This window comes from Vigna angularis, chromosome 7 (assembly GCF_016808095.1).
Source record: "Vigna angularis cultivar LongXiaoDou No.4 chromosome 7, ASM1680809v1, whole genome shotgun sequence".
Lineage (NCBI taxonomy): Eukaryota > Viridiplantae > Streptophyta > Magnoliopsida > Fabales > Fabaceae > Vigna > Vigna angularis.
The window spans coordinates 36,909,202-36,923,372 of record NC_068976.1 but is presented as its reverse complement, the minus strand read 5'-3'; positions in this window follow the sequence as shown (position 1 = coordinate 36,923,372).

Here is a 14,171-nt window from a genome sequence, read left to right as displayed (position 1 = left end):
AACCTTTGTAATAATTGTATGAACATAGGAAAATTAGTAGTTTTATGTATGTATTCAAAAGTGATGTAAAAATAAACCAAAAAGCCAAAACTGTGCAATGCTAATCGATTAACAGAGGGTGTTAATCGATTAACAAGGGCTGTTAATCGATTAACACATGGACCGTTTGAAAAACTAGCCGTTTTAAGAGCCGTTGGACTATCCGTTGGGGTGCTAATCGATTAACCACTGTAGCTAATCGATTAACACAGTGTGAAAGGCTGAAAACGAAAAATGGAAGAGTCTTTGGATGAGTCTATAAATAGACTCTCATTTCCTCTCAAAATCTAGAGACACAGAAACTCTTCCCTTGTGCTCAAAATACTCAGAAATTCTTGAGACTTGTGTGTTCTTGTTCGGCTTGTGAAACTCGTGTCTGTGGAGCTGGTGAAGTGCTGTCACGGTGGAACTTCCGATGGTGACCGACGACAGTTGTGGATGTTGATGGAGGAAGAAGAAGTTGGTCGGCGGTGAGGATGGTACAGCGGCGGCTGACTGCGCATGGCCTAGCGGAGGCGGAACGGCGGCTAGGGTTTGGATTGGGAATTAGGGTTTCAGTGGGTGGAAGATGATGATGATGTGGCAGAGGGAGGTGATGTGGCAGCATGTGGTTGGCTAAATCTATGTGGGGAGGATTTGCACACGTGGCATGATCTGGTAGAGTTTGGCTTAGGAGGGGTATAGGTAGGGAAATTTAGGAGGTGTATTCAGAATAGGGTTACTGTTTGGCTTTATGTTGGGTCTGGTTAAGAGAAGGGGGGTGTATGTAGGGAAATTAGGAGGTGCAAGGGTAAAAGTTGCCTATTTGGCCCATGTGTACATTATTTTCCAAATAAAACCTGATTTTGGGCCTTAATTTGCGATTTAGACCAATAAAACTTTAATTTCAGCTGCACAAATAAATATTAGAAAATCCAAGAACAATTTATGCGCTAAAACTCGCTTTTTACATCTCTTTAATTCTCAAACCCAACAATTCCAATCATCACAAATTCACTTTAAATCAATCAATTAAGCACATGAATCTCATCAAAAATTTTAATTTTAAAGCATAAATGTAGGCATAAATATGCACTCATCACCTCTAGAAGACACTCCGACGCTTAAGTCAGATATGTTTCATAAAGAGAGGTCACTATTTTATTATGATAGAAAAAGATGATTGTACCTGAACATCAATTGTATATTTATAGGACTTGTGACAGTCAAGTCTATTGATTAACCATTAGTGCAATATATTTTTAGGCAATCAAACCCAATAATACCGTATATTTGTAAAGTGTAAGACAATCTGACCTATTAATACCTGTTAATTGTCCATAAATGACAATTAATTCCGATCGGTATATTTCATATAGTACATAAGTCCCCCAAGCCCAAGCAAGCTCTTTATTAAAAGAGGTGCGTAGGGATTATTATGAGCTCTAAAAGGGGTCGCTCACGTTGTATTTCAGGAGTCTATTTTCGTTGCACTTTAAGTCTTCATTCCTTTCTGTACCAAGCGACATATTGTGCAAGAAATTTTCACTCCAAAAAATATGCATTAAACAAAATAAATTAAACACTTCAATATCTATTTTTATAACGAGAAGGCATTGAAACCTGATAAAGCTAAACATAGGTGGTCCGAGCGGGAAAGGATTGGACTTGTTGAGTAGTTGACTGATAGCAGTTCTTTTTTGAACTTTTTTCTTTAGGCCGAGCGGTAGGGATTCCCTTTTGAGCTTAAGAGCTCGAAAACCTTTACATACGTTGAGCGACGAGCGATAGGGATTCCCTTTTGAGCTTAAGAGCTCGAGAACATTTTCCTGCGTTGGGCAATGATCAGTGGGGACTCCCTTTTGAGCATAACAGCCCGAGAGCTTTCTCCCATGTTGAGCAATGAACGGTAGGGACTCCCTTTTGAGCATAATATCCCGAGAGCCTTTTCCTACGTTGGGCAATGATCGGTGGGGACTCCCTTTTTAGCTTAATAGCCCGAGAGCCTTTTCCCACATTGAGAAATGAACGGTAGGGACTCCCTTTTGAGCATAATAGCCCGAGAGCCTTTTCCTATGTTGGGCATTGATCGGTGGGGACTCCTTTTTGAGCTTAATAGCCCGAGAGCCTTTTCCCACGTTGAGCGACGAACAATAGGGATTCCGTTTTGAGCCTAAGAGTCCGAGAACCTTTACCTACGTTCATAGGAGTTTTTTTGCCAGAACTTTTTCTTTGAGCCCGAGCGACGACTGATATGAGTTCTTTTTCTATAACTTCTTCTTAGGTCGAGCGACGAACAATAGGAGTTCTTTTTAGAACTTTTTCATGCGCAAGATATTTTTACTCACAAAAATATGCGTTAAATAAAATATTTAATATTTTATTTTTATAATGAGAAATCATTAGAACCTGACAAGGTTGAACGTTGATGGTCCAACTGACCAAACGGTAAGGTATTGAACCTTCCTGTGCAGGATATATTTACTAAAAAATATGCGCTAAATAAAATATTCAATATTTTATTTTTATAATGAGATGGCATTAGAACATGATAAGGTTGAACGTTGGTCTGAACCTTCCTGTGCAGGATATTTTTACTCACAAAAATATAAAATATTCAATAATGAGATGACATTAGAACTTCATAAGGTTGAAAGTTGGTATGAACCTTCTTGTGCAGCATATTTTTACTCCCAAAAGTACGCGTTAAATAAAATATTTAATATTTTATTTTTATAATGAGGAGCCTTTAGAACCTGACAAGGTTGAACTTTGGACTCTTGCACATGATATTTTTACTAACAAAAATATGAGTTAAACAAAATAAAGTAAATGCTTCAATATATTATAATTTATAAATTATAATAAAAAGTGGAACCCGACAAGGTTGAATGTAAGACTGAACCTTCCTGTAAATGATATTTTTACTCACAAAAATATGAGTTAAACAAAATAAAATAAATGTTTCAATGTATTATAATTTATAAATTATAATAAAAAGTAGAACCTGACAAGGAGGTTGAACGTAAGACTGAACCTTTTTATAAAGGATATTTTTACTCACAAAAATATGAGTTAAACAAAATAAAATAAATGCTTCAATATATTATAATTTATAAATTATAATAAAAAGTAAAACCTAACAAGGTTCAACGTAAGCCTGTGGAAGATATTTTTACTCACAAAAATATGAGTTAAACAAAATAAAATAAATGTTTCAATATATTATAATTTATAAATTATAATAAAAAGTAGAACCTGACAAGGAGGTTGAACGTAAGACTGAACCATTTTATAAAGGATATTTTTACTCACAAAAATATGAGTTAAACAAAATAAAATAAATGCTTCAATATATTATAATTTATAAATTATAATAAAAAATAGAACCTGACAAGGTTCAACGTAAGCCAGTGGAGGATATTTTTACTCAGAAAAATATGAGTTAAACAAAATAAAATAAATGTTTCAATATATTATAATTTATAAATTAGGTTTAATCCTTTTCGACATCCCTATTTATGTACGAATGTCTCAATTGGGTCCTCGTTTTTTAAAGTGTATCAAAATGGTCCCTAATTTTGAAAATTGATATCAATTGAGTCCTTTCCGTTAAGTTGGCTGGACGGCGTTAAAAAAATTGATGAGTGGATGCTGAGATGGTGAACGAACGCTCGTCCACCAGCGAACGAACGCTCGTCCACCAGCGAACGAACGCTCGTCCATCAGCGAACGAACGCTCGTCGACCACCGAACGAACGGTCGTCCAGTAAGGAACGAACGGTCGTCCAGCAATAAGAGGTCGACGAGCGTTCGTTCTTTGGTGGACGAGCGTTCGTTCGCTGGTGGACGAGCGTTCTTTCGCTGGTGGACGAGCGTTCGTTCGTCATCTCAGCATCCACTCATCAATTTTTTTAACGTCGTCCAGCCAACTTAACGGAAAGGACTCAATTGATATCAATTTTCAAAATTAGGGACCATTTTGATACACTTTAAAAAACGAGGACCCAATTGAGACATTCGTACATAAATAGGGATGTCGAAAAGGATTAAACCTATAAATTATAATAAAAAGTAGTACCTGACAAGGAGGTTGAACGTAAGACTGAACCTTTTTATGAAGGATATTTTTACTCACAAAAATATGAGTTAAACAAAATAAAATAAATGCTTCAATATATTATAATTTATAAATTATAATAAAAAGTAGAACTTGACAAGGTTCAACGTAAGCCTCTAGAGGATATTTTTACTCACAAATATGAGTTAAGCAAAATAAAAATTATAATTTATAAATTATAATAAAAAGTATTGGAACCTGACAAGGTTGGATGTAGGGCTAAACGTTCTGAAAGTTCTCAAAACAAAAGACATGCCTTTAGAAATTATCACTAGTGGAAAAATCACATTTTATGACGTACAAATATGAGGTATTGTGACGTAGTTATTGGGGACATAGTTATGGACATTATAGTAGGTCTCTGCATTTTATGATGTAGCAGAAATTTATGTCATAATAGCTTGAACATATTATGACGTAATTTCTGAAATCAGTCATAATATGCGTAGTTTATTATGACAAACTTTCATTTATCAGTCATAATATGACGAAACGTATTATGACGTAAATGTGTTTGTACGTTATAATATGTGGTATATTATGACGTAGATATTTTTATCAATCATCATATGTTGAATGTATTATGATGTATAATTTTTCACCTATCATAATAAATGGTTTTCATAATCAACGTATTATGACGCACATTGTTCAATACGTCATAATATATGTTTTTTTCAAAAAAATAATTATTACAATTGACATCCAATGAAATTATAATTATATTCCTGTCATCTCATCCAATCAATTTATGATCAATATAATTTCAAATGAACAAATTCAATTCAACTATTCAACACAAAATGTCCCATCAATTCTAACTTCTGTTTCAACTTGTTCAGAACTTCTCCACAAAGGGAACTATAATTTGTAAGGGCTTGGAATAAAATACTTATCCAGACTAAAGTTCTATAAGTTAGACGCTAATTCAAAATGAGCTAAGATAAAAATCATTTCTTCAAATCATGATACATTAGAAAAAATATATAATAAAATGTGAATATAGTGCAAGAATGTTCTTGTTTTTCTAGACAAAATTCATATTAAATTCTCATTTTCAATTCTTCTTGTGTCACCAGTGATCATAATCTCCATATTCCGTATATCTCGGTTTAGAACACCACCAAGTATTACAATGGCCTCCATTTGTTGTTGTAAAACTTGTTTGCACAATATCGTTATATTGAATTATTTGAATGTATCATGCGCATTATCTCATACAAGTAATACTTTTTTAAAAAAATAAAAAAGGAAAATCAAGAATCAAGATGTTAAATAAAATCTATCTCAAATTGGTTCCATCTCACCTCATGTAGGTCAGCAAGACTTTGATAATGAATTTTGGTTGAACCTGGAAGGTAAATGGAGCCACCAAATCCATTTCTATTACCTTTAACACGAGATACAATTAGTAGATTTTGTACTCTTCTAGACATTTCCGCTCCAGGTCCTTTAAGCTCCAGGTCCTCGGCAAGTGTAACCGAATCGTATCAAGTAATAAACCTGGTAAGACCAAGTATCGTTCTCCCAAAGGACTCACGGCCTAGACAGTTATGTGATTTATTGATTAATTAAGACTTGTGAACAAATTGTTATAAGTTTCAAAACCAAAAGACTGAAAAGTAAATATGTATGCATGTGATGATCAATGGGCAAGAAGAAACAAAACACGTGATTTGAATTATATGAATGAATATATTGTTGGGGTTTATCAATTTCATCCTATCCACTCTCTTGTATTTAGGAATTCATCATTCTTTTCATTAATATTAATGCCACTTTCTAAATTACCTTAAACCCAATGTCTCGGTGAAGAAAGCCTATCCTTAATTATGAGTTCATACAATTCCTAGCATCCCTAATAATTAATTTTGAAGCATAGAAACTTAAAGGCAACCAACCATCATACTCCTATGTCTAGGTTTGTAATATACTATTGGGAGAGATTCCCCAAATCTAGATTTCCCCGTATGTATCCATATCGACAAAACCAATAATCATGACATCGAATGAGTTAAACAATGCATGCTTTAAGCAAAGAGGAAAAACCCTAACTATTAATGAAAGAAAGCATGTATCATAAAAATGATCTTGAAGAACAAATTCCATACAAGAGAGTTTCTAAGGATTTACATTGATTCCCCAACAACAAAATAAGTTTAGTTCTCCATTATCATGGAAGAACTAGATGAACAATGGAATGAAAGAATGGAAGAGATAGAAAAACCCGAGAAAGAGAAGAGGAGAGTCGTCACCATCTCCAATTCTACCCCCAAGGGGTGAAAAATGTGTTTCTACTTCGTTCCAGCCAAAGATACAAACCCTAGAACATCCTAAAGCTTATATAATGTTCTAAAAATTATAGAAAAGTAGGCCCGAGCCTAGAAAAGTGTCGCTCAGCGGTACATACCACTCAACGGCAAGTGCGACACCTCACTGTTGTTTTTGCCCCTCAACGGTGATTTCGGCACCTGAAAACTAGCGCTCAGCGGTAATTACCGCTCAGCGCCACTCAGTCGCAACTTTTTCTGCACTCTGGTTGACTTTTCTGCATTCTGGTTGACTGGTTGACTTTTCTGGTTGACTGGTTGATTTTTCTGGTTGATTGGTTGACTTTTCTGCATTCTAATCATTCGGTACTTCAACTCTTCTTTCAAACCATTGAACTAGCCTACAAAATCAAGGGAATCTAGCGCAAAACCATTAAATTCACCTTCAACTCTCTTATTTCCAACAATTCAACAAAATCATGAGTTCAAGATAATTTCTAAGTTATAAAGGTTGTAATTGACGTCAATTTTAAGTATAAAAATAACAGTTTTTCAACTGTTATCACTAATGAGTGCATCTCTTTTAAGTGAAGCTTAAATGTAACTTTCCATTAACGAAGAGAACATGGGATTATTATTCTTAGGTTTTGCTAACAACCACCTCATGGGCACTACTATACTAAATAATAGGAAGTTTTTAAACTCCTAACTTTCAATTGCTTAACCAGTGTGCTAAGAATACTTCTTAACATTCTCTTTGCTCTTATTCATTTTTTTTTTCCATAAAGCTGAATTAAAGTTCTTATTCTATTGACAAACCTTCTCAATTAGACCAACAAATATATACATAAAAATTAAAGTTAACCTATCTAAACCAATATTCATTATATATTCTAATTTCTTTGCATATGTTCTTTTTTATATATATAAATTATATAAAAAGAAATTGTGATGTTCACCATATGCTTAAAATTCCTCAAACTGACGGTTAACAAAGACCCAATATATTATCAAGTTCAGAGTTAAACAACTATTAGTCAACAGTTCCAATACAAATTAACAAATAGCTCATAACTCACTATCTCTAAGCACGCAGAAAGGATATTCATGCCAGGCAAAGCATCAACTCCACGCTGCACAAGGTTAACATGTTAGACATTGAAGATAAGCTATGAAGAAGTCGCAGAACATTGAAGAACAAAGACATTGGGTCTTATACTGGAAACTTGCAAGTGAAAGAAATATACTGACCTAGCGTTCCACTTTCGTCTTGTAAATGAACCCTCCACAACAAAAGAGTGTTGAAAAGACAAAAAAACATGCCCAAACATAAATTGAAGATGAATAAAAAAGAATAATAAAACATTGCGATGTGTATATGATGACTACAAGAAATCTTTTTAAATCATTTATTAACTGCCAAGTGGTTTGGCCTGTTTCTTCAAAGTGGTAGGGACAATTTCAGAAGGAAGGTTAAGATAAGTTTTGAGAAAATCTATGCCATCGTTGGTTAGGAACTAGTAGTAATGCATCGAAGCAAAGGTCTCCCTCACATACTCGCGAGATTTGAAACTTTGCATCAACTTAATCACCTATAGATTAGGCACGTCCATCTCAGGTTGCTTCTCCAAATTGAAGTCCTTTTGCGCATAGCAAACTCCCTTTCCACCATAAACACCAACAAAAGGTAAGACTCGTTATTCCACGGGATGAAACCCTAACGAACAAACACCACTAATTATAAAAAACTTTACTTCGAAAGGGGAACAGAACCTAGATTCGAAGGTTTGTTCGAAGGAGATTCTAGGGTTCGAGGTAGGAAGGGATTTAATCGGTGGAAAAGGTTGGAACGAAGATGAGGTTTGGTGTTTGAGGCCACACTCGAGGTAGCGAAGAAGATGTAGTTTGGTGAGGAACGAATGCGAAATCGAGAGTGCTTCGAAAGAGGTTAGGTTTTGGTGTCCTGATTCTCTCAAGGAGTAGAGAGTATGAAGATGTGGTTCGGTGATGTGAGGAAGGAGTGTTCTTGGAGGAGTGTGCGGTATAGAGAGGAAGAAAGGAACGAAAGTGAGAGTGAAAGTGAAATTAAAGATAGCAAGAGGGAAATGTGAAAAATTAGATACGCATAGAGATAATAAGACTGATTTCTAAAACTCAGTCATAATAAATGAAGAAACTTTCACACCTTATGACAATTGTCTATATCTACATAATAATAGGTTTTAAATTTATTTACAAGTTTTTCACCGCGTTTCATATTATAACTGATGTATAAAACTACGTCATAATATGTCTTAAACTTATTTACAAGTTTGCCACCGCGTTTCATATTATGACTGATGATGGCAACCCCTTTAGGGACTTTCCATCCAAAGAAGTATCAACTTAAGACTAAGAAAGGGAAGTTCAATAAACAAAAGGATCCTTTCTTTCTAAGTCTTAGAATGTTATCTTTAACTAAATTCCATTCACATTGTTTTGTAGGACATTAATAAGGTTGGAAAGTATGCTTATACATCCTAAAAACCTTACCAAGCAAGGGAGCACAATAAAGACAAGTTAAGCCATGAAGCCCTTCTCTGTGGAGCACGTTTTCAACCCTTTCCATGTGAAACATATTCAACCCTGCATATTTCTCTTGTGGAGCACATTCCAACCGTGGAGCATATTTACCACATGGAACACACCAGTCGTAGCTTCTTTTCCGACATGTTCCACGTGCAAAATGCAGCTAGTTGACTACCGTCTCCTGCACACTTCTCTTTGCTTCAAGCACATTGTAAATATGCAGCTTTACTTGCACGTTTCCAAGCTTCTCTTCATCTATAAAAGAGAGCTTGATTCATTGTAAAACTCAACTTGACTTGATATAGTGAAATGCTGTTGAATTGTTTCCAGCCACTTCTTCGTCAAATTCTCAGTATTGTGCCACTTTAGCACACTCATCCTCTAGCTTCCTTCCCTCTTGGAAGGCTTTCTGAGTTAGAACCACTGCATACACACTTCCAAAACTGCACCAAACATTTTCACAAACACCTACCGTGCATTGCCTTCACCAATCACTTCTTCACTCTACTGCCACTTTCTACTTCAAGAAGCGGGTCCAGTTTTGAAGATTGGGAATGCTTCTATGATTTGGCATCAAGAGCCATTCGTCCACTGTAAGAACCTGAAAATTAGAAGAAAAAGTAAGTTTTGGGTAATTAGGAGACTAAGAAACTCAAAATGTAACAAGTTGTAACAAAAGTACAAAGTATAGTACAAAATACAATGTTGTCGACTTTGACATGGTTTAGTATTTTAATTATTAATATTTGTTAAAATTAGATCTTGGGTTGTTTCTTCTTCCATTAGAAAGTAGACTCGAATAGCTTCGATTCGAGTACTCATACGCGTAATTCCGACATCGGGAAGGGGTTCAACCGGACTGACAAAGTTGTCCGAGTGAGTGGACACGTTTTTGACGCGTTTTTGACTGTTTAAAAGCGTTTTACTGTTTAAACGCGTTTTTGGCCAAATTTTTGGCTATTTAAGGACATCCCAGGGGCTGGAATGGTTCCTAAGTTGAACCAGAGGCTAGAGTACGAAGGTTTTAGAGCAGAGGGACTTTAGAGCTGTGATTTGAGTCGGGGGAACGTTCACAAAGTGTTTTCGAAAGGCTAGCTAAGGAGAAAACCGTAAGGGGAGCTAACCTTGAGTCCTTTTGTTTCTGCGTGATCTTAAATTAGGTATATGTTTAGGATTTTGATTCTCTTTATGATTCTAGAATGAAATCCTGCTTCTGTTTTATCTTTTGAATTGATGTACAGTTTGGAATTGGGATATGCTTCTGTTTTGATGATTTTGAAGAGATCTTGTTCGTATTAAGTATTTTGAATCGGTGGAAGTTTTTTTTTTAGGTATACGTATAGATTGAAGATTTTGAATCTGTTTATGGATTTAAAAGGGGACTAGGTTTTTGATATGAAATTTTGGATTGTACTATTTATCCGCTGCCTTTTTATTTATATGTTTAGTTTAGATGTTTGTAAGATTTGGATAAATATGGGTCGTTGATAGAAGATGAGTTTTTGGACGTCTAGAAAGTGTGTATGATGAAAGGAACAGTCGGTATAGCCCGGAAAGGAAATTTTCGTGATTTTGGAATGGTAAATTCGCTTGAGCGAATGAGTCAACTCGCTGGAACGAGTTATGCGTGACAAATTTAGTGTTTTTGATGTTTTTGACATTTTGGGAGTTCTGGATGTCCGTTTTGGACGTTCTTTAGGTCGATATGGGGGGTTTTTGACCCTTTTGGAGCCATTGGTGAGGGTATCCAAACTGTTTGAACTACTTAAGGGGTCAAATTAATAAACCATAAAGAGTTATGTGTTAATAAGTGATGTTTCTGTGAGGATGTGAAATGTCTGAGTATGTGAGAATTATTTTCTTGAGATATGACTAAAGATGATAATATGTTGACATGTGTATTTATGAATGGAAAGTGTGGAATAGAGTTCCAAGGAGGAACTCCTTGTTGATTCTGTGTCAAGTACTGTACGTATGAATATAGGAACTCCGACTTAGGGGTTCATTCTTATGCTCTCAATAGTCTCGATCTCACTTAGAGAGAAAGCTATGTGGTGGAGAGTGGGAAATCCTTACCGAAGATCCACAGTAGGGTGGACAGAGTAGGAAGGATGTAGCTTCAGTGGTTGTATTCATATCCGAAGATCCAGTTTGGGGGACAGAGTAGGATAGAATAATTGAGCTAGCGAATAAGTGCATCCATATCCGAAGATTCAATTTGGGGGACAAAGTAGGATAGGATGTAGCTGAGTAAAGTACCACTGTAAGTGTAGAACTAGCTAAGAGTTCAATATTCATACGATTGTTCGGATGAGTGAGTTTACGATGAGTATGGTATGTTCATTGTATTATTGAGTAATTTAACTTGAAATTTGGAAATTTGGTTATTAATTTAATTTACCATAACATTTTATTTTGCATTAGCTCACCCTTGCTTTGTCTATTGTGTGGTTATTATTTTGTGTTATGTATTTTGTCTGGCGATGATCATCCGGTGGATGGGAGCAGAAGTTGGTGATATGCCCGTGGAGCAAGCTTTAGACGGAGGATCGACGGAAGCTTAGTTATAAGAATGAGACTTATATTTTTAGTCTCTGTTTTAAGCTTGAATTGTATTTAGTTTGAAATATGAGTGAGGGTTTGTATAATAATGAGGAAAACTGTTATTCCTCCTCCTATCAACTGTTCTAATGTATCAATGATGTAAGAACTCTATTATAGTTTAATGCTATAATAATTGGGATGTTACATCCACGCTGCCACTGCAAGAGCTAAGTTGCTCTTTCATTCACTTTCTCCATTAGTCTGTGTTGTTTTGTTCATTGATGTCACTGTTTCATTGTCTTTTTGATTTGATTTTGTGTTTGAGTGGATAATAGCTTTCGTTCATTGTTCCTTAGTGTTTCTTTATCATTTTAATCGGTGCATTTCATTTGTTTTCGGTTTATTCCAGCTTCAATTTCAAAATCCATTTATGTCACAATCATGTGCATTGTGTAGTTTTTAACTCTGTCATTACGTGTTTGACTCTATTCAACTGTCATTTTTGGTTTTATTTCGTGTTTAGTGCATTTGCTAGATATATTTTGATTATATAAAGCAATAAGACATTGTCTAGCTTTGATCAAATGAGTTTGGAGCACTGACCGAGAGTTACCAATTGCAAATCCTGCATCAAATTTTTTTTTCTGGTTTGATAATGTGTAAACTGATTTAGTCCAGATTTGTTGTGACTAAAGCTTTGCACACGTTTTTTTAATGATCTTAAACGTGTCTCAAGTGATAGCAACTCATATTAATCTCAGAAAAGCAAAATGTGTGGTAGAGTTCATCCAACTCTGATTTCACATTCTGCAACAAAAGTCACTTTTGGCTTGATCATATGGACACTGTGTTTGTCCAGATTTCTGAATCCTAATGCTTGAGACAAGTTTATTTGATGCATTTATACATGTTTCAAGTGCTAGCAATTGGAATTCACCACTGCATTTCAAAAAGAGTTGTTGAGTTCATCATATATCTGGTATTTTATCACTGTTACTGTTGCATTTCAGCTTTTGCACCGTGCTTCTTTCAATTGCTGTCTTAGGTCATTTAACATCCCCTAGCTTACATTGTTCAGCTAGATCTAGTTGTTTAGGACCTTTCTTACACGTTTCTTGAACCAACCAGTTTTTGATTTTGTTTATTCTTCATTCCTGGTGTTGTTTGGCCATTTTTTTATTGCAAAATTGGCAACTTATAAGGTGATTTTGAGAATTTGTGTGTTTCTATGTTGTTTGAATGTTTGTGGAAGTATAATTGGCTATTTCAAACATGTTGTTACTGTGCAAATGATCATTTTCCAGCTTTTGCGCAATTCCACATTTGAAACACTCATATTTGGCTAACTTTTGGAAAGTGAACCAGTGAAATTCTGATGTGGTTACTTTCTTTGTTGCCTAAGTGATTGCACACATTCCATTTCATCATACAAACTTGGTGGAAGTTTTAGTTTCACTTTAAACACATTACCACTCTTTTTGGCCATTGTTGTTTCCATTTTCCAGCCACATTTTCCTGGTGCAGCTTGCTTGTGTTTGTTGTTTACACATTCTCAACTTTAGATATTCAATTTGGATTGGCAAAAGTTGGGGATTTAGTTTCCAAAGACATTTAAAAGCTTATACAAGTGTAAACCAATCATAAAAAGCAAGTATACCCCTGCAATCCAGTTTTGAAAAGTCCAAAACCAGAAAACACAAAATCTGCTATTATTTGTGGCATTTTGTCAAACAGTTTGAAATTTTCATCAAACACTTACATTGCACACAGTTCACTCACTGTTTTGAGTTTTTTTTCTTGCTTGATTAATTTGTTTTATATCATTTCCTAGGTTCCTTTTGAGTGCCACCTCTTTTTCCAGCCAAAAATCATTACAATTCAACTTTAATTGGCATTCTATTGTGCTGTCAAGTTGGTTTTTCACTCCAAAAATCTGGTGCAGTGCAAGTTTTCTTGTGCTAATTGTTTGTTACTGTTGTGTGAAGTATTGGTGCAGCTGCTTTACCTCAGATTCCTTGCTCCAAGGGGCTAGCATCTTAGGAAGTGGATGAGGTGTTAAAAGGGCTACAAGCTTGCAACTCAAAGTGCAAAGTTTCACTACTGGTCCAGCAGCATTTTTACAGCCAACACAACACATTTGCTCGCCTTTTTGGATTTGCACAACCCAGAAACAGCAGCCACACTTGACTTTGTTCCATTGTCCACACATTTACTTGTATTTTGGCTATATATCACGGAACATTTGAAGTTTCTTTGGCTTTTCATTTTTGCAACTTAAAGTGGCTTGGAAAAATGCTTTAAGCAATTCCAAGTGCACAATCAAACATTGTAATAGCTTAGTTTCCACTTCTTAGTGTGAAAGTGTGTCAAGTGGCTCCAAGTGTCACTTGCACTTTCACTTAGGGTCGTGTCTCACTCTTTCATTTCATTACCATCTTTCTTTCATTTTTGCTTGTTGATATTCCTGTTTTACGTCTCCGTGATATCTAGGTCTGCGCTCATATAGATAAACCTTCTTTTGGTTTCTAGGCGCATCTCATTATTGCATTCTAAAAGTTTTTGAAAGACTTCTACATTGAAACTGGGGTAAGAAACGTCAGGAGAAACTCTGGCTAAGGCAGGACAAGGTTTTTAAGCTTGTCCATTGCGAC